At 46.2% G+C, this 20,818-nt stretch overlaps 1 long non-coding RNA gene across 2 annotated transcripts in view; it reads right to left on the bottom strand.

The window, feature by feature from the left end:
• LOC144823370 (uncharacterized) overlaps positions 1-20,818 on the bottom strand; it is a 438,528-nt gene that overhangs the window by 2,441 nt on the left and 415,269 nt on the right. For both annotated transcript variants that reach the window (XR_013608774.1, XR_013608773.1), the window contains exon 2: positions 12,050-12,124. This is a non-coding gene — a long non-coding RNA (uncharacterized LOC144823370). The remainder of the gene's footprint in view (positions 1-12,049; positions 12,125-20,818) is intronic.

Here is a 20,818-nt window from a genome sequence, read left to right as displayed (position 1 = left end):
CATGTAGTAGTGTGCTTTACATGTCCTGATAGTGAAATATTGTGTATTTCGATTTTCACTGTTGAAAAGGCTAGCTCTCCCACAGAGAAGTTGCCATGTGACATCTTACATGGGTAACTTTCACTTGGGAACAGCTAGAGATTTGGAGTTCAGGCTCTCTGAACTCTGAATTTAATAAAACGCCTTTTAGTAAAGTAGGTTTCTAAATTGTGGGTTTGAAAATGTCACTTTTAGAAAGTGGGTATTTTCTTACTTACCAATCCTGTGCCTCTACCTGCCTGTGGAATCAACATCTGGTTTTAAATTGACAGGGCACTCCTCACTCCAAACACTCACACAAAGGATGCTGAGATGTGCCCTGCATATTTTGATGCTTGCCCCTGAAGAGGATCAGGGTGCCCTGCACATTTCTGTCTCCACCTCCTGTAGTGTGGCTGGACAAGGGAGGACAGAACTGGTTTTCACTGAGCAAGGGAAACTTTCTTACAAAGACTTCAAATGGAAAAAGGCGTATAAGTATTAGATCTAAAACCCCAAAACTTTAGATTACTTTTGAAATCAAGATGAACCTCTGCCAAGCAAGAAGAGGTGCCGAGCTGTGAGTAGGAGCACTGCCCCTTTGCTGCGTTTTACTTTGCTGGGTTGACCTGCTGTTGCTGCTTCTGCTAAGGAGAGGGCAAAGACTGCACTTTACTGTGAAACCTGCTTGGGATGGATCTCCAAGGACTTGTGCAAGCTTGACTCCTGTTCTGAAGTCTCAGGGAGACAAAGACTTCACTTGCAGCCTTCTTGAACTCCACTGCTGGAGGTTCTGACCTGCAAGGGGGTGCCTATTCCAGTTCAGGGCCCCTGTAGGTTGTTCCTGCTACAGAAAGCTGTGAAGAACTGAAAAAAACAAGAAAATCAACACTTCGCTCTTCTTGCGGCTGCTTTATTTGACGCTGCACAGCCATGTAGGAGAAAATTCTGGTGCACTGCCACATGCGGCCGAAGAATCGACACAGTGCCTGTCATCGGCCAGAGAAACTGCTACAAGCTGATTCCGGTGCACCAATCTCTGAAGTCCACGATCACCACACAAACTCCGACGCAAGCCCTCCCGTGTGGCTAAAAGTATCGAAGCATCGTTGGACTGCAGCTGAAGAAATTGATGCATCGACCTCAAGCGCAACTGGATTTCCACGCATCGTGCCTGTGCACCAAATCTATATCAATACTGGTGCTACAGTAAGAAACCGAAACATCACCTCTCCGCACTGTAAGAAACCAACGCTTCACCTCCTCTCCAGTAAGACCCGACGCATCACCTCCTCTGCGTGACAGTAAGGAACTGAAGCATCACCTCCCCTGGAGCAAGGAACCAAAGCATCACCGTTCTGCTCATAAGGAGCCAACACATTACCTTCCCAGAGCCTATTTTGCTTGTGAGTTTTAACGGATGCCAGGCACTTTGTCACGCATACATAGTTTTCTATGGACAGAACTGTTTTTACCTTTTAAAAGTCATATTTTGATATCTGTATGTTGAATTTTTGTCGTTTTAATCTTGTTTGGTTTAGATAAAGATACTATTTTTCTGAACTGGTGTGGTGTTCATTTGTAGTATGTTCACTGTGTTAGTGAGTGTTATGTGCAATTGCTTCACACATTGCCTCTGAGATAAGCATGACTGCTCCTGCCAGCTACCAAGGGTGGACCCCATTTCTAACAAAGACAAATTTTTCATCAATAATCAGTAGTCAGTAGATATAAGCTATTTACCTGTAGCTTGCAGCTTGACCCAGCATAGATTCGCATGCTATGCATATCATACCTCATATGCTTTAGGTCTAGATTAAAGGTCAGGTGATGGCAATGTCTTTTGTGTGAATGAGGTAAAATGACATTAGATGTCATCTGCTGTCTATTATTTAGTGAAATGTCTTATTTCAGGGCACTTTAATTTGGCCAGTCTGTCTTCTATATCTGTCTGAAACTTAAAGTGTGAATGCATTGTAGGGATCCTGAGCTGGTAGTTATTAAATACAGACACTAATTACGAAAATTAAATTCAGGCATGCCGAAGTGTAAATCTGCCTTTGTTCAGTTAATCTGCAAACTTGAATTCATTGTCACTTGGACTCTGGATGTAGAAATAAACGTTAACCGAGGCCTTTCATTACACTCCTAAACTCTACTAATAGGCAAACAGACAAGCTCAGATTTTACAATCAGATGGTCCAGTTTCCAATTTTGCATTGTATTTTACAATGCAGAAATATGCATGCTTGCTTTTGAGTGTACTATTAGAGCTCTACGTGATATTCTCTTAATTGCAACCATCTGCATTGATAGTATTATTCAAATACAACATACACCCAATGGCTTTAGTAAAGCTAGAATATTAAATTAAGTTGACATATAGAGGAAAGTAGGCTGAGATTCCATTTGTAAATATATTGTAAATATTGCCCACTGGGGCTGAATAAATGTGCATGCATGTACTGATGTATAACTACTGAATTACATGTAAAGATGGCGGCAAAATTGAAAGACTGATGGAAAGTCCTAAATTGATGTTTGTTACGAGAGGGGCATTTAAATACACTGTGCAATGATCATGTCTGCGTCGTGACAAAGGCTTATAAAGCAGAAACGCGTCTGATGCTTTACTTTTGCCGAATTTGGATTAAAAGTTTGGAGTGAAGCAACGCTTAGAATGCCGTGTTCCTTTGTTTCTCCCGGATGAGGAGTCATTGATATTATAAATATTGTAAATATGATTGCTAAGCCCCTGCCACAATTTCTTCTCTAGTTAATTAGGGATGGTATTATTTAGGCTTGGGCCCTTCTTGAAATGGCAGTGTGTTAAGACATTGAAGAATGGAAAGAACTTCCAAAGCATGGACCCAACACCTCTTCTTTTACTGGGTGGGATTTATTGGTTCATGATTTTTTTACACCATCTTCAAAGCCATTAGATGCTTTGATCAGTTACCTGCCATTGGAGTTACCAGATGATCTTACACCACCAGACACAATGGCCATGGCCCAAAGCTTCTCTTTAAGCAACAGAAGCCATTTCATAAAGTTTTTTCTCTGTTCTCATCCATTGATCCACTTAAGCCAGAGTACTTGATTTTATTAATTGTTCCTTATATCCATATATTGTGTCTTCAAAGACCCGTAGAAGCTTGACTGAGTCATCAATACTCAATGTGCGAGGAGTATGTCACGTTTGATTGGTATTTTTTTTGGTCGAAGTCTGCACTATCTGGTTTTCTGAAGACATCTTGGGGACATACAGAAAGCTTCCCTGGAAATGCACTCTGCCCTTTGCTTACCATTGGCTTTGTAGTTTGTAACTCACATTTCCTTACTTTCTATTTGCTGGCTCCATTTGTTTGAGGTTGTCCATCTTGAGTGTGTCCCTTCCTTTGCCCAAACCTTGGTTACTGTACACTTCTGAGATCTCCCTTTCTGTAACCAGGCCTTTAAATCTTGTTCTTATCTTGTCACATTTACTGTGCACTTAGGCACAAAGATCAAATGTCAGGCTCCTTCTTTCCAGGTAGCTTGGTGTTTACTTTTCTTTCTGTGACTTCAAAGTGAGAGCATTTAGAGGGAAAGCAAGAGGAATGCAGATCACTCTCCCCAGGGAGCCCGCTCGTGCCCTTCCTGTGATCCAGTTTACGAGGCTGTAACATAACACTTAAAACAGGCCTGCAGGGAGGAAGTGCTTGCACTTTATGTGGCAACAAATAATTATGTTTAGGCTCTTCTATCAAAGAACTTTTGGCTTTTGCTTAATGTGACTCTCGAGTGGATATCTAATGATCTTTCTGTTTACAGTCAGCAAGTCAGAGTACCAAACCCTTTTAATAATAACGTGGATTGTCAAGCCAAAAGGCGTAGCCTAGACAACTACACTTAATAAGCAATAGTATGTGAAACATGTGCAGTAGTGCTGCGCCATAAAACCCTAGACAACACGAAATACTGCTTTCCAGAAAAATACAAACAGGAGCCCGGAAACAATAACTACATTATTTACACTAAAGCCTTAAACATCTTGCCTTTGTCAAAACATACTTTTCATACCATTTGGTTGATGTGTGTGTTGTCACTTATGAAATAGGTGTACATGTTCCACTGAAAGAACAACGCCTACCATCAAGGCTGGCTTTAGCATTGCTTGTGTCAGGTGCGACACTCTACACCACTTCACTCTATGCATCTCTACTCTACTCTGCGCCACTCTACTCTATGCCAGGCCACTCTTCCTCACTCTTCTATGCACTAGTGCACTATTCATCACTGCACTATACACCAGTCCAGTCTAGGCCACTCCGCTCTACTCTGCACAACTCTACCCTCCACAAATCCACTCTACTCTGCAACACTCCACTGTGCAACACTGCACTCCACGCCACTACTCTATGTGACTGCACTCTATCCTGTGCCACTCCACTTTACCCTGCACCACTCCACTCTATGCCATTTCACTGTACTCTTAAACAATCTATTCTATGCCACTGCACTCTACTCCATTCTGTGCCATTCCACTTTAAGCTACTCTACTTTGCACCACTCTAAGCATGTGCTTTATGCCACTACTGTATGCTACTGCACTCTGCCCTGCTGCACCATTCCACTCTACCCTGCATCACTCCACCCTATGCCACTTCATTCTACTCTGAAACAATGTACTCTGTGCCAACTCACTCTATGCCCCTGCACTCTATGCCCCACTACTCCACTCTGCACCACGCTACGCCACTGCACTCTATGCTGCGCCTCTCTACACAACTGACCTCTATGCCACTCTACCCTAAACCACTGCACTCTACTCCGGTGCACTCAACACCACTTTACTAAAATAAAATGCACTCTACCCCAATGCACTCTACCCCACTCTGTTCTTCTCTGCGCCACTCTACTCTTTGCCACTGCACTCTATTCTGCACCACTCTACTATGTGTCACTCTACTCCATCCCAATCTATTTTGCGCCATTCTACTCTGCGCCACTCTACTCCATACTACTGTACTCCACACCACTTTACTCTGCACCACTACGCTCTAAACTATTCTCTGGAAGACAACACTCCCAGCTGCTCCACACTATGCTACTGCATGCTACGCCACTCTAAACCATTGCACTCTATGCCACCTATTCTACTCTGCAACACTGCACTCTATGCCACTGTACTCTACTCTGCACTTCTCAAATCTATGCCACTCTACTGCACTCTTTGCTATTACACCCTGCTATCCAGGACCCCAGTCTATCTGCTTTCTCCCTTAAATTGCTATGCATGTACTTTAGGTACACCCAGATTGGGTACTGGGGTACCCTTATCAGTCCCTAGTATATGGTACACATGTACCCAGTGCATAGGTACCCCAGAGGCCTCCTATGGGCTGAGAATGCCTTATGCCACCCATGAGAGGCCATTCCAAATGATACAACAGGTCTGCTATGGCAGCCTGTGTAAGCAGGTGCTTGCACCACTTACTTAGATATAGGTTCACTATATCTATCCATATCACTACACTTATAAACCTATCAGTCAACCCTATGGCAGGCCTTATCAATCCTGAAGGCAGGGTGCTGGAGTTTACGTGAGAGGGTGCCTCTGCATTAGTAGGACCCCTCTGCAGCCTTCGGAGACCATTCTCCGGGGTTGTCTGTGATGCAGCCAGACATATAGGTTAAGTTGAATTATAACCTCGCGGTAAATGCTAACTTTAAATTGGCTGCCTAGAAACATGTCGTGTTTGGTGTCAAACACTTTGGACTCATACCTCCACACCAGTAACTGGTGTGGGAGGTATGATTCCACCATTCAGAAGCGAGCTTCATGGGTCACTGGTCTACCCAGTACCAGCTTTCTCGACCTGGGCATCACAAAATGGATGCTGCCAGCCACAACTATTTCTGCCATCCTGCCGCTGAGCTAAGCTCGAGCAGAGGAAGGCATGACAATAGGCATCCTGTCACAGGGAGGTTTAGCCACCTCCCAGACAGAGTTTAGTGTATTGGGGCTGGGTGGGTGCAATCTGTGCATAGTCCAGCTCAAACCAGTTCTGGGAGCCATTGGCTCCTGCTCTGGTGCTAAACTGGACAAAGGACATGGGTGTAGCCACCCCTCTGTCCTGCCCCTCCCCTAGGAGGGTCCCTTGAATCTGTCCTACCCTTTCCCGTGGGTATGAAGTGGGTTACCTGGCTACAGGATGTTAGATTTTACCTGGACAAGGTTCTACCAAGAAGAAAGCAAGTACTTTGACTGTCTGCACAATGCTGGACGACTGAAGAATCTCCCTTGGAGTAAAGGAGTTACTCCCCTGCACTAGCAGGCACCTAAGAGCAACTGACTGGCTTGCTTCTCCCGAGCTCCTGAGGACTCCAAAGATTTCTGCAACACAGGAGGTGGGTTTACGAAGATCCCTGAGGTCGATCTGCCCTCTCAGTGATTCTGAGACCAGTATCCCTCGTGGGACTGCATGACCCGAACCCCTGTGCACCGTGTACATTTGCAAGTGCATATGCTTGCTGGCTATTCCAGAGCTTGTGCATTGGACTCTGTGTAGTCCTGACTCAGAGAAGTATTTGCACTGAAGAAATCCGGCTTCCTCACACTGAGTGCTCCGTGGGCTGGTGCTTTTCAAACTTGCTTGAGGTCTCCTTGCGACTCCTGGTCCGTTGATCTGTGGGTCTTGGCGAGGGTCACCTTATTTGTTCTTGGGCTTCCCTGGTTGCTCCAGACATGCCTTGACTCTCAATTGCTTGGAGAGTCCCCTGGACCTTGCTGGTCCACACCATATCCCATTTGTCCTTCCTGCATGGGTTGCATTTGCCACGGTTTGTTGGTGCTCCAGCCAGACATGGACCCCTCAGCACTCGACATCCTTTGTGGGGCAGCTCACCTCCAGATCTTGGTTGTCCTCGACGTTTCCTGGTCCCCGTGGCTACAGAGTCAAGCATCCCTTCTTCGCACCTGAAGCACCCGACATCAGTGGGTATTCGACTACCGAGCCCCTGGTCACCTGAAGTGACCCAGACTCTGTACCCTCTGCCTCTCTTCTAGAATCCAGGCTTGGATTCCACCTGACACTCTTCGCCTTCCCGGCAGCAGTACTTCTTTGCAGCTCGCCATTGAAAACGAGGATGGTTTCCAACAACACTTGATCCCTATGCACCTGCTCCTCTGGGATAGGTAACACAGGTACTTTGGTACTCACTGGTGGTTTGGCCTCCCATGTTCCAAAGGGTTTGCTTAAAGTCCTCGTAGAAGTTTCCTTAAACTGTAACTTTGCAACCGTGACTTTCCCTTAGAGTTGTATGGAGCACGCGGTCTTGTTTCCTCACTGCACCCATCCTTCATGGGCTCCCTGTATCACTACCAGGGGTGGTTCCTTGGGGCACTGTCTCTAGTCAAGTTGTGATTGTTATACCATTTTTTTAGTAGATGGTAGATGGTTCGGTCTCCCCTTGGAGCCCGCTGTGTATTGCGCTACTTATGAATGTTCTATTCAGCCAGTATTGTGTGCTTTGTGTTCTAACCTGGTGTAGAGGATAGTGGAGAGTGTTATGTTAATATTTAGATATTTTATATAACTATTGTGTGGTTCTCCTTTCATTTAGTCATTCAGGAGGTGATATAACAAGCTGCTTTACATTCCTTCGAGATTAATCTTGAAGGCTGCTCTCCACAGCTACCACTAGGATAGCTTTCTAAAGGTTATCTTTGACCTCATACATCATAAGGGTCGTGTGGACTAATCCAAGGTGCCCACTTTAATTAGTGGACATCATAGTCATAGCCATAGTCATAATCTCTTGTATAGCGCGCAGATCACCAAAAGGTCTCAAGGCGCTTGGCAACAGAGAACCAGACGACAACCATGTGTAGAGGAGGGGAGGTAAAGAATTAATTGGGAAAGAGCCATGTTTTTAGGCCCCTACGGAAGGCCTGATGATTGGACAAGGACAGTAGATGTGCAGGTAGCTTGTTCCAAAGTTGGGGGGCTATATAAGAAAAAGCTCTACATCCATTTCTCGATGTTCTAACCCTCGGCTGTACCAGGAGGACTTGGTGCTGGATCTTAAGGTTCTGGAAGGTTTGTACCTGACCAATTTCTCAGCAAGGTAAGTGGGTCCTGTCCCATGGAGAAGTTTATGTGTAAGACTGAGGATCTTAAACTGACTTCTTTGGCGCACTGGGAGCCAGTGCCGTTGTCTAAGGCAGGGCAAAGAAGGGGACCTAGGGGGCAGTCCTAGCACCAGGCGTGCGGCGGCGTTCTGGAAGGTTTGAAGCTTAGTCAACAAGCACTCATTGATGGAGGCATACATTGCGTTGCCATAATCCAGACGGCTAACGACTAGTCCTTGTACCAGAGGTTTTCTGGACTCAATGGGTAGCCATCTGAAAATCTTCCACAATTTTCGCAGTATTCCATAACAGGAGTCTGATACTTGGGTAACCTGAGCCTTCATAGAAAGAGCACATTCGATCCTTATTCCCAGGTCACGCACCACTTCTTTGGGTTCGGGCATGGTCCTAGTTCTGGAGGCCACCAATCATGCGACCATAGTGTCTTTGCCTTGACAAATAGCATGATTTCAGTCTTGCTATAATTAAGTTTATTTCCAGTCATCCATTCACTGATCTGAATCATACACCTCTTGAATCTAGTGCGGGTGTCGAGGACATTTAAACTACAGGTGATAAGCACCTGAGTATCATCCGCATAGGATACTGTGGTAAAACCATATGTCATCCATTCACTGATCTGAATCATACACCTCTTGAATCTAGTGCGGGTGTCGAGGACATCTAAACTACAGGTGATAAGCACCTGAGTATCATCCGCATAGAATACTGTGGTAAAACCATATGATTTTATAATGTTGGCCAAAGGGGTGAGATATATGTTAAATAACATGGGGCTCAGAATGGACCCTTGTGGAACCCCGACAGAGAGAGGAGTCCTACTAGATTCCAAGGAGTTGACCTTGATATAAGTATGCCGGTCCGCAAGATAACTCTTGAACCAGGCCAAGGCCTTGCCTCTGACACCAATCTCCCACCGCAGTTGATAGAGAATGCTGTGAGAGATGGTGTCAAAGGCTGCTGAGAGATCTAATAAGATCAGAAATGCGGAATCACCTCTGTCCAGGGTAAGACGAATGTTGTCCACCACTTCCATTACTGCCGTTTCTGTGCCATAGGCAGCACGGAAACCTGACTGCGAGGGATCTAGAAGCGCATGGGCTTCTACGAAACTGGTGATGCGCTTATTAACTAGGTGTTCCTGTATCTTTCCAAAGTAGGGCAGTAGTGATATAGGCCTATAATTAGACACAATGGTAGGGTCACTGGTGGGCTTTTTGAGGATGGGTTTTACCTGAGCCTCCTTCCAGCTGCTGGGCATAGATGCAAGCTCAAAAGAGGTGTTAAAGATGTAAGATAGAGAGCAGGCCAAAAGTGAAAATATCTCATTGCACTTACGGGGGGTCAGTGAGTCGGTGGGAGAACCCAATTTCACTTTCCCAAGAGCATCAAACACTTCAGCAGCCGTGGTTGGCTCGAACTCCATAAGAGAAGGACGCTCGATAAGGTCTGAGGTCAAAGAGTTACAGGAAGATTCCTCACCGCCTTGGGTGACATTGGGTCCGGAGGCTGCAAACGAGGAGTAGATCAACTTGATTTTATTGTTGAAATGAGCGGCTAATGCTTTTACCCACTCCACAGTGGAGGTAAAAGATGACTGTTCCACCTGCGGTGCAGTGAACTCTTTTAATATTTTAAACAGTTCTTTAGTGGAGTGGGACGCTTTATTGATTCTTTGAGTAAGGTAGCTGGATTTAGCTTCCTTTATGTTTTTCAAATAGCTTGAATGGATCCGTTTGTAATTTTTACGATGTTCCATCGTTCTAGTTTTCCTCCACAACCTTTCCGCTGATCTACTAGCGGTTTTCTCTATTTTCAGTTCCTCCGTAAACCATGGGGAGGCAATGGTTTTTACTTTAACTTTTGTTTCAGGGATGACCTTATCCATCATAAACCAGGACACCTTCTCACACACTAACCTGAACCACTCCACTGTACGCCACTACATTCTACTCTGGAACAATCTACTCTATGCCATTGCACCCTATGCCACTGAACTCTACTGTGCACTACACAACTATTTGCCATGCTACTCTATGTCACTGCACTCTACACCACTTTACTGAAAGCCAATGCACTTGACGCCACTGCACTCTATGGCAATCTACTCCACACCACTGTACTTTATGCCACTTCACAAGATGCCACTTTACAGTAGTCCACTCTATGATACTCCACTATATGAGGCTGCACTCCATTAAACTCTATTCCACTGTATGACACTCTACTCCACTCTACAACACTCTACTTTACTCTGCAATAGTACTCCACTCTATGCCCTGTAGCCAACTACCTCTATGCCACTCCATACCACTTTACTTCACTCTATTCTGACACACTACTCCACTCCACTCCACTCTATTCTACGATACACTACTCCACTCCACTCGATGCCACTCCATTCTACTCTAGGCTACTCCACTCTGCAGCACTCAACTCTACTCTATGCCATTCCACTCTCCTACACTACTCCACTCTATGTCACTCCACGATAACCTACTATGCTCTGTGCAAATCTACAACACTCTACTCCACTCTACGCAACACCCTCTATGCCACTCCATTCTACACCACTATATAACACTTTATGCCACTCCACTCAACTCTACCCCACTATATGCAATGCCACTCTACAGCACTCTACTCCCCCCATGACACTCCACGCCACTCCATACCACTTCAATTCATTCTACCCCACGCCACCTCACTCCACACCACTCTATGCCACTCCAGACCACTCCATAATACTCAACTCTATTCCACTTTATGAAACTCCATGCCACTTTCCTGTACCTGACTAACTTTTAGTCATGCTGAACAGCAACTGCGCTGGTGTGCAATATGGCTAAAACATATTGGCAAAGCCAATAGCTTTTCATCGGTGAGACCTATTGGATTTGCCAATGCTTGTTTAAAAATGAGGCTAGTAAGGACAAACTAACAAACCATGCATTAAATTTGACACAATACGGAAGAGATATTCAGGATCAGGAAAGTGAAGAGGGAATCTTGTGTGATAGGTGAGTACTGTTTGTACCAATGGAACACAGAAGAAATTGCCCGTGCTGAGATTGTCTGCGTGTGTGCCCCTCAGCTCTCAGTCACATGATTGTTTGATGCTTAGATTGCTAGTAGTTTCTACATTAGGGGTGTGTAAAGTTAAGAAGGCCATCATTTTGTAACTTAGCGATTTTTTTAAATGTTGCGATCGTCGCCAATTACAAAACTCACAAAGATTAGAAATCCAAAGAACATTTCAAGTGACCATTTGCAGCAGCGGGAACCCATTCCCAGTGCATTCAGGGGCTGCACAGGCAGCGGGTGAATTGCTGTCACTCAGAGGCACTCTCCATTTCCTAATCCACAACCCTACCTGTGGGCCATTATGACTCGGCATCTGCTCCTGTGTGTCCCGGAGCAAAACAAAGGTTTCCCGGCTATGCACAACCTCGGGGGCAGCATGTTTTTTATCAAATAAGCTGATATTGATGCATTGGGGAGAACTAGGGCAGACTTGTCAATCAGTGTGCGACCCTTCCCTAATGAAGTTTAATACAAGACCCTTCTCACTAGGGAGGCCAGTGAGGGTGGTCTTAGTCAGACGTCAGTACCTAAGCACTGGTCAGTACTGGACCCCAGAAATTAAAACCGTGTGCCATATCCCTGCACTCAGAAACTGCTCACTTCCGATGGGTATCAGACTGAGGAAACATATATGTTTTGACGGACATGCAACACTAGCTGTGTTTGAACTTTCAAGCTTTCCCCACTATACATTAGGGAGATCTGGGACAAGCTTGCAAGTCAGTGGGTGACTCCACCCCATTTTCAATAGTATTATTTTATGTCACAGCAGGGCACCAGTCATATATCATACATGAGGAAGGTACTTACCCTAGGTGAGCTTTCTGTGGTTTTCTTTGACAGTTCTACAGTGTTCTGTGAAACTTCTGATGAGTATGAAAAGTCCTGTTGATGTAAGAAAAACATCAAACTATGGAACGATGTGTTAGCTTTTCAGAAATGATCAACGCCATCTGTACATGCCAGTATGTACTGTACACAGCATAGGAACTTCACTGGTTAATGGTGAATTGTCCAGTTGCTCTACCCATTTAATTGCCACAGGATACCATTAATTTCCAGTTATTCAGCCATTCGTAGAGACACAGACTGAATTTCAAGGCTGGTGCTAAATTAAGCCCGCAGCTTTGAGCAGCAGCATTCGTCAACGTCAAGTTGGCGTGCGAGGGAAATCCACCTACCAGAAAGATTTTTCCTCGTTCGCGATCGTCAACATCAAGTTGGTAAGCATGGAAAATTAACTTCCTTCGAGATTTCTCAACGCGGGTTGTCAGATTTCTCATTGCGAGTGGTCGTGTATGCTTGTGACAGTTCGAGTTGAGAAACAGTCAATTCGTGCTGAGAAAGTTGCTCGAGTAAAAAGCTACTTGAGCGGCAGAAAGAAAGCAGCGCCCGTTTGCGCTGTGCATGGTGCCATTCGCGATGATTGCACAGTGCGGTAAATCACCTGCCGCTGAAAATCACAGCAAACGGCATTTATCTAGTGCACTCCGCTGCTCGTGAAGCTCTGCGTAGAGCACCTGAGTTTTTGTGCACTACGCTGAGTTTTGTGTGGTGGATCTCTGTGAACTACACTCAGGATTATACAGGAGTAAACAAAATATTACATAGAGAATTTCTGGAGTATACAAAAGAAAATGAGTAGATACTTGACAGGTATATTCCAAAGAGATTTTTCAAAAACGTTACTACTTTCTTCCAAACTTCTAGCCAACACCTGTTATATAGTTAGTCGTTGTAGTTGGTGGGTGTTACCAGGGTTCACACACAATTAGTCAGGACCCAATTTGGGCTGTGGCACAAACCAAAACCGTGGTTTCACTCAGATACCATCTATTCCTAAGTATTAACATGTGTGATTGGTTATATATAGCCAATTACGACTTCTCTGTTCACAGATTCCGGTTACATAGTAAACACTACTTATTGGAACATTGGAATGTTGGAAACTCCATTGAGGAAAATGAAGTGGCTTAGGGTTAATAATGGCTGGGGCAAGCCTTATGCTCCAACATTGCAAGGTTTGTTTTATGTTTCTCCTTTTTTAATGTAGAACATTCTACCCTCAGTTGGTGGTATGTTCTAATAGCCTTATAGCCATTCTGCCTCAGGCTATTCCGGTTGTTAAAAGCCCTTTCCACTCCACTCTAGTATACTTCAATCTACCCCAATAGACTACAGTCTTCCCCAATCACCTCTACTCCAACTACCCCAAATCGCTCCAATCTAATCTACTCCAGTCCATTCCACTCTTCTCCGATCCATCCCAATTCACTCCACCCTAATTAATACCACTCCACACTAATCAACCGCACTCTACTCCCTTCTACCCCACTCCACTCCAATCTACCCCACACCACTCTTCTCCAATCTACCCCACTCCACTCCAATCAACAACAATCTACACCACTCCAATCTGCCACAACCTACCCCACTCCAATCCACCACAAACGACCCCACTCCACACCTCTTTAGTCTACCCAACTACACTTTACCCCAATCTACCCACTCCACTCCAATCTACCCCATTCCACTCCAGTCTAACCCAATCTAATTGTATATTTGTATATTTATTTGTAAAGCGCAACATTCACCCAGAAGGATATCATGGTGCTGTGCTAAGACTCCGGTAGATGACTGAGCGGTAAATGAGTTTGGCCAGTATTAAGTTATAGAGAACAGGTGGGTCTTAAGTTTTTTCCTGAATACAAGATAGTCCTCAGTAAGGCGGAGGTCTTGTGGTAGATCATTCCAATGCTTTGCTGCCAAGTATGAAAAGCTACGACCCCCTGCCCTTGCTTTCTTAATGCGTTTTGTTCTGGCTTGGGTTAGAGACCGTGATCTTAGGCACTTAGTAGATAGATAAAATGTATTCTGTAGCATAAGAGGCCCTAGTTGGTGCAGAGCCTTGTGTGTGTAGTTGAGCAGCTTATATTTCACTCTTTGGCACATTGGCAGCCAATTAAGTAGTTTCAGGCACTCAGACACTGAGCTGAGTCTGTCTTTGTTACATACCAGTTTGGCGGCAGCATTTTGCACCACTTGTAGGCCTGTGAAGAGGTAGTCTGCCATGCCCACGAACAATGCATTACCATTATCTAATCTACTGGTAAGTAATGCTTGCTTGACAGTTCTCCTACAATCTTGCGGGATGCAAGGAAACTCCACTCCAATCCACCCCACTCCAGTCTCCCCCATACAAGTCTACCCAACACCACCAGACTCCAATCTACCCCAACCTAATCTACCCATCACCACCAGACTCCAATCTACCCCAACCTAATCTACCCATCACTACCCTATCCCACTCCACTATACCCAAAAATTCCCCACTACATTTCAATCTACCCCACTTCACTCTAATCTAGTCCACCCACTCCATTCTATGCTGCTCTAATACACCCCGTCTACCCCACTCCAATATACCCCACCCCCCTCCAATCTACCCCACTCCACTGCAACCTCCACCACTCATCTCTACTCCAATCTACCACACTCAATGTACCTCAATCTACCCCAGTTCACTTCAAGATACCCCAGTCCACCCAATTGAGCACACTCCACTCAAATCTATCCCTTTTCACTTGTCTATGCCATGTCACTCCAATCTACCACAGTCTACTCCATTCCAACCCAACCCACTCCAACCTACCCCAATTCGCTCCAGTCCAAAATACCCCAGTCCACGCCACTCTTCTCCAATGTACCCCACCCTAATCTATCCTGCTCCTCTCCACCATAATCTACCCCCATCCATTCTACTCCAATTTACCTCACTCACTCCAATCTACCCCACTCCCCTTTCCCCCAATATGCCCCACTACACTCCAATCTCCAATCCATTCGAACCAACTACACCCCAATCTACCATAAACTACCCCACTCCAATTTGCCACAATTTACCCCACCCCAATCTATCCGAATCCAATCTACCCCACTCCACATTTCTTCAATTTACCCCACTCCACTCTACCCCAATCTACCCACTCAACTTCACTCCCATCTACCCTACTCCACTCAAATCTACCCACTCCACTCCAATCTACCCCATTCCACTCCAGTTTAACCCAATCTATTCCATTTCAATCTACTCCAATCCACTCCACCCCAGCCTACCCCATCCCAGTCTACCCCACACCATCCCACTCCAATCTCCCCATCCCAATCGACCCCACACTACTCTACCCCACTACCCCACTCCAATCTGCCCCAAAATTCCCCGCTATTTTTAAATCTACCCCACTTCACTCTAATCTACCCACCCACTTCACTGCATTCTATGCTTCACTGATCTACCCAGTCTACCCCACTCCAATCTACTCCAACCCACTCCAATCTACCCCAGTCCACTCCAAGCTCCAGCACTCACCTCTACCCCAATCTACCACACTCCACTGTACCCTAATCTACCCCACCCCAGTTCACTTCAATATACGCCACTTCAATCTACCCCATTCCACCCAATCTACCACACTCCACTCAAATCTAACCCACTTCAGTCCACTCTACCCCATTCCACTCTAATATACCCCAGTCTACTCCAATCCACCCCGATCCATTCCAACCTACCCAATTCTCTCCACTCCAATATACCCCAGACCACCCCACTCTTCTCCAATCTACCCCACTCCCCCCTGGCCTATCCCGCTCCTCTCCACCCTAATCTACCCCCATCCATTCTACTCCAATCTACCCCACTCACTCCAATATACCCCCTCCCCTTTCCTTAATCTGCTCCCCTCCACTCCAATATCCACTCCGGTCTACCATAAACTACCCCACTCCAATATGCCACAAATCACCCCACCTCAATCTACCCAAATCCAATCTACCCCACTCCACATCTCTTCAATTTACCCCACTCCACTCTACCCAATCTACCCACTCAACTTCACTCCCAACTACCCCACTCCACTCAAATCTACACCCTCCACTCCAATCTACCCCATTCCACTCCAGTTTAACCCAATCTATTCCACTTCAATCTACTCCAATCCACCCCAGCCTACCCCATCCCAGTCTACCCCACACCACCCCACTACAATATCACCATCCCAATCTACCCCACACTACTCTACCCCACTACCCCACTCCACTTAAATCTACCCCAAAATGTACCACTACTTTTAAATCTACCCCCACTTCACTTTAATCTACCCACTCACTCAACTACATTCTATGCTTCTCTAATCCACCCAGTCTACCCCACTCCAATCTACTCCAACCCACTCCAATCTACCCCAGTCCACTCCAAGCTCCAGCACTCACCTCTACTCCAATCTACCATACTCCACTGTACCCTAAACTACCCCACCCCAGTTCACTTCAATATACGCCACTTCAATCTACCCCATCCCACCCAATCTTCCACACTCCACTCAAATCTAACCCACTTCAGTCCAGTCTACCCCATTCCACTCCAATCTACCCCAGGCTGTCCAATACACCCCAATCCACTCCAACCTAGAGCCTAGCGCCTCAATTGTGGAATTCCTTGCCGGTCACTCTAAGAAAGACTGTCACCCTTCTAGCTTTTAGGAAAGACCTGAAGTCCCGGCTTTTCGTTCAGTAGAACCGGCCATCCTCTGACTGCCCTGCTCCTCATCGGGTTTGAAGTGCCGGGACACTCCTCGGAGTAGCTGAGCGCTATACAAAACATACAATAACACAACATAACATAACATAACCTACCCCAATTCGCTCCACTCCAATATACCCCAGTCCACCCCACTCTTCTCCAATCTACCCCACTAAACCAAAGCCTATCCCGCTCCTCTCCACCCTAATCTACCCCCATCCCTTCTACTCCAAACTACCCCACTCACTCCAATCTACCCCACTCCCCTTCCCCTCCATCTGCCCCACTCCACTCCAATCGATCCAACTCCACTCCAATCTACCATAAACTACCCCACTCCAATATGCCACAATCTACCCCACCCCAATCTACCTGAATCCAATCTACCCCACTCCACATCTCTTCAATCTACCCCAATCCACTGTAACCCAATCTACCCAATCAACTTCACTCCCATTTACCCCACTCCACTCAAATCTACCCACTCCAATATATCCCATTCCACTCCAGTTTAACCCAATCTATTTCACTTCAATCTACTCCAATCCACTGCACCCCAGCCTACCCCATCCCAGTCTACCCCAAACCACCCCACTCCAATCTCCCCATCCCAATCTACCCCACACTACTCTACCCCACTCCAATCTACCCCAATTTCACCACTACTTTTAAACCTACCCCACTTCACTCTAATCTACTCACCCACTTCACTCAATTCTATGCTGCTCTAATCCACCCAGGCTACCCCATTCCAATCTACTCCAGCCCACTCCAATCTACCCCAGTCCACTCCAAGCTCCACCACTCATATCTACCCCATTCCACTCCAATCTACCCTAGTCTACTCCAATCCACCCCAATCCACTCCAACCTCCCCAATTTGCTCCACTCCAATATACCCCAGTCCACCCCACTCTTCTCCGATCTATCCCACTCTAATCTAGCCTATCCCGCTCCTCTCCACCCTAATCTACCCCATCCATTCTACTCCAATCTACCCCACTCACTGCAATCTACCCCACTCCCCTTTCCCCCAATTTGCCCCACTCCACTCCAATTTCCACTCCAATCAATCCAACTCCACTCCAATCTACCCCACTCCAAAATGCCACATTTTACCCCACCCCAATCTACCCGAATTCAATCTACTCCACTCCACATCTCATCAATTTACCCCACTCCACTCTACCCCAATTTACCCACTCAACTTGAACTCCCATCTTCCCCACTCCACTCAAATCTACCCACTCCACTCCAATCTACCCCATTCCAATCCAGTTTAACCCAATCAATTCCACTTCAATCTACTCCAATCCACCCAACCCCAGCCTACCCCATCCCAGTCTACCCCAAACCACCCTACTCCAATCTCCCCATCCCAATCTACCCCACACTACTCTACCCCACTCCACTCCAATCTACCCCAATTTCTCCACTACTTTTAAATCTACCCCACTTCACTCTAATCTACTCACCTTCTCCACTCAATTCTATGCTGCTCTAATCCACCCAGGCTACCCCATTTCAATCTATTCCAACCCTCCACCACTCATCTCTACCCTAATCTACCCCACTCCAGTTCACTTCAGTATACGCTACTCCAATCTACCCCATCCCACCCAATCTACCACATTCTACTCAAATCTAGTCCACTTCAGTCCAGTCTACCCCATTCCACTCCAATCTACCCCAGTTTGCTCCAATCCACCCTAATCCACTCCAACCTTCTCCAATTCGCTCCACTCCAAAATACCCTTATTCCACCCCACTCTTCTCCAATCTACCCGACTCCACCCTAATCTATCCCACTCCTCTCCACCTTAATCGATCTCCATTCTTCTCCAATCTACTCCACTCATTCCAATCTACCCCACTCCCCTTTTACCCAATCTGCTTCACTCCACTCCAATCTCTGCTCCAATCGATTCAACTCCACTCCAATCTACCATAAACTACCCCACTCCAATCTGCCACAATCTACCCCATACCAATCTACAAACTCCACACCTCTTCAATCTATCCCACTACACTCTACCCCAATCAACCCACTCAACTTCGCTCCAATCTACATCTACCCCATTCCACTCAAATCTACCCCACTCCACTCAATCTAACCCAATCTACTCCAGTCCAATCTATCCCAAAACACCTCACTCCACCCTACTCCAGTCTACCCCATTCCAATCTAGCCCAAACCACCCCATTTCAATCTAACCCATCCCAATCTACCCCACACTACACTACCACACTCTACTCCAATCTACTCTAATCCACTCCAATCTACCCCACTCCACTTCAATCTACCCCACTCCAATCTATCCCACTCGAATCTGCCCACTCCAACCTACCCAACTCCACTCTAACCTACCCCACTCCATTCCACTCTATGCTACTCTAATGCACCCTAACTACCCCAGTCCAATCTACCTCAACCCACTCCACCCCAAGCTACCCCATTCCCTCTACCACAATCTACCACACTCCACTGTACCCGAATCTATCCCACTCCAGTTCACTCCAATCTATCCCATTCGAATCTACCCCACTCCACTCCAATCTTCCCTAATCCACTGCACTCCAACCTACCCCAATTCACTTCACTACAACCTAGCCACGTCAACCCCACTTCACTCTTCCCTAGTCTACCTGACTCCACTCCAATCTACCCCAATCCACCAAAATCAACCCCAATCCACCCTAATCTATCCCAATCTACCCCACTCCACTCAAGTCAAACCCAGAGCAATCTACTCCACTCCAATCTACCACCCCAATCTATTCCACTCCAATCTACCCCACTCCACCCTCCTCCAATCTACCCCAATCAACTCCAATCTACCCCACTCAACTCCATTCTACTCCACTCCAATCTACCCCATACTACTTTCCTACAACCTAACCAATCCACCCCGCTCCAGTTCACCTCACTCTACCGCAATCTACCCCACTCTACTTTATCCCAATCTATCCCACTCACTCTCCCCCAATTTACCCAATTCCACTGTACCCCAATCTACCTAACTCAAATCAACCCAAATCTACCCCACCCCAAAGCCACCAGCTCATTAATAGTTGTGACCTATTTGCTTTGCCACTGCTGGATTGTTTTAATGTTTTAGCTGAATGCATTTACTGCCACTATCCTGATGTATGAAGCAAAGTGTGTATTTCTCTGCTCATGGTATGGCTTCTGTACAGGAGTGTAAAGCGTGAACGGTCCTTTCTATTGTGTCATGATTCCAGTGCTTAATTTTAGCCTGTGGTTGCAGATTTGACCCACTGCAGTCATTTTTGGGGACTGGAACTTACTTTTCCTCATCAGTCATTCACCCAGAGCTAAAGAGAGAAAAACTCAGAAGAGGGAAACGAAGAGGAAGAAAAAAACAGAACTGTTATGTCTAAGGAAGAAAGCAGGGATACACAATCTTAAAGAGTGAGATTAAGACGCAATGAGTGTCTGCTGGTGGATTAAAGATGGATGAGGTGATATCAAGACTACTCAACTTTCGCATTCGGCACCCCCAACATAGGTCTCAGCCACAGGCTTCTGTGCACTTTGGGCCACATCACTTATTCCTTATAAACTATCCACTGTTGGATTTCAAATGTGTGTGTATGTTAGACCTGGCACCTTGGCGTGAGTTTCCCTTCCACTTTTTGCTGATGTGCCTCAGATGTTTTTGCTGGTGTCCGCCGCTCAGGGCACTGCGCCACGGCCAACCCGTGCCGCAGTGCAAGTGCTCCCTATGAAAAGTATAACTGTGATTGATATACCTGATTGGTTCATTGGATTTACTGTCAGTCCCCAGTAAAGTGCACCAGGAGTGCCAGGGCTTGTGAATGCCAATACTGCTAGTGGGCCTGCAGCGCTGGTTGCGCCACCCACAGAAGCAGCCTTAAAATGTGTCTAGCGTCTGCCATTGCAGAACCTGTGTGCAGTCTGGTACTGTCATGCTGGCTGGGCAAGTGCACACACTTGCCAGCCCCTAAACCTTCCCTTA

This window comes from Lissotriton helveticus, chromosome 3_1, assembly GCF_964261635.1.
Source record: "Lissotriton helveticus chromosome 3_1, aLisHel1.1, whole genome shotgun sequence".
Classification (NCBI taxonomy): domain Eukaryota; kingdom Metazoa; phylum Chordata; class Amphibia; order Caudata; family Salamandridae; genus Lissotriton; species Lissotriton helveticus.
The sequence above is the reverse complement of the archived record's forward strand: the minus strand, read 5'-3'. Positions and strand labels throughout refer to the sequence as shown.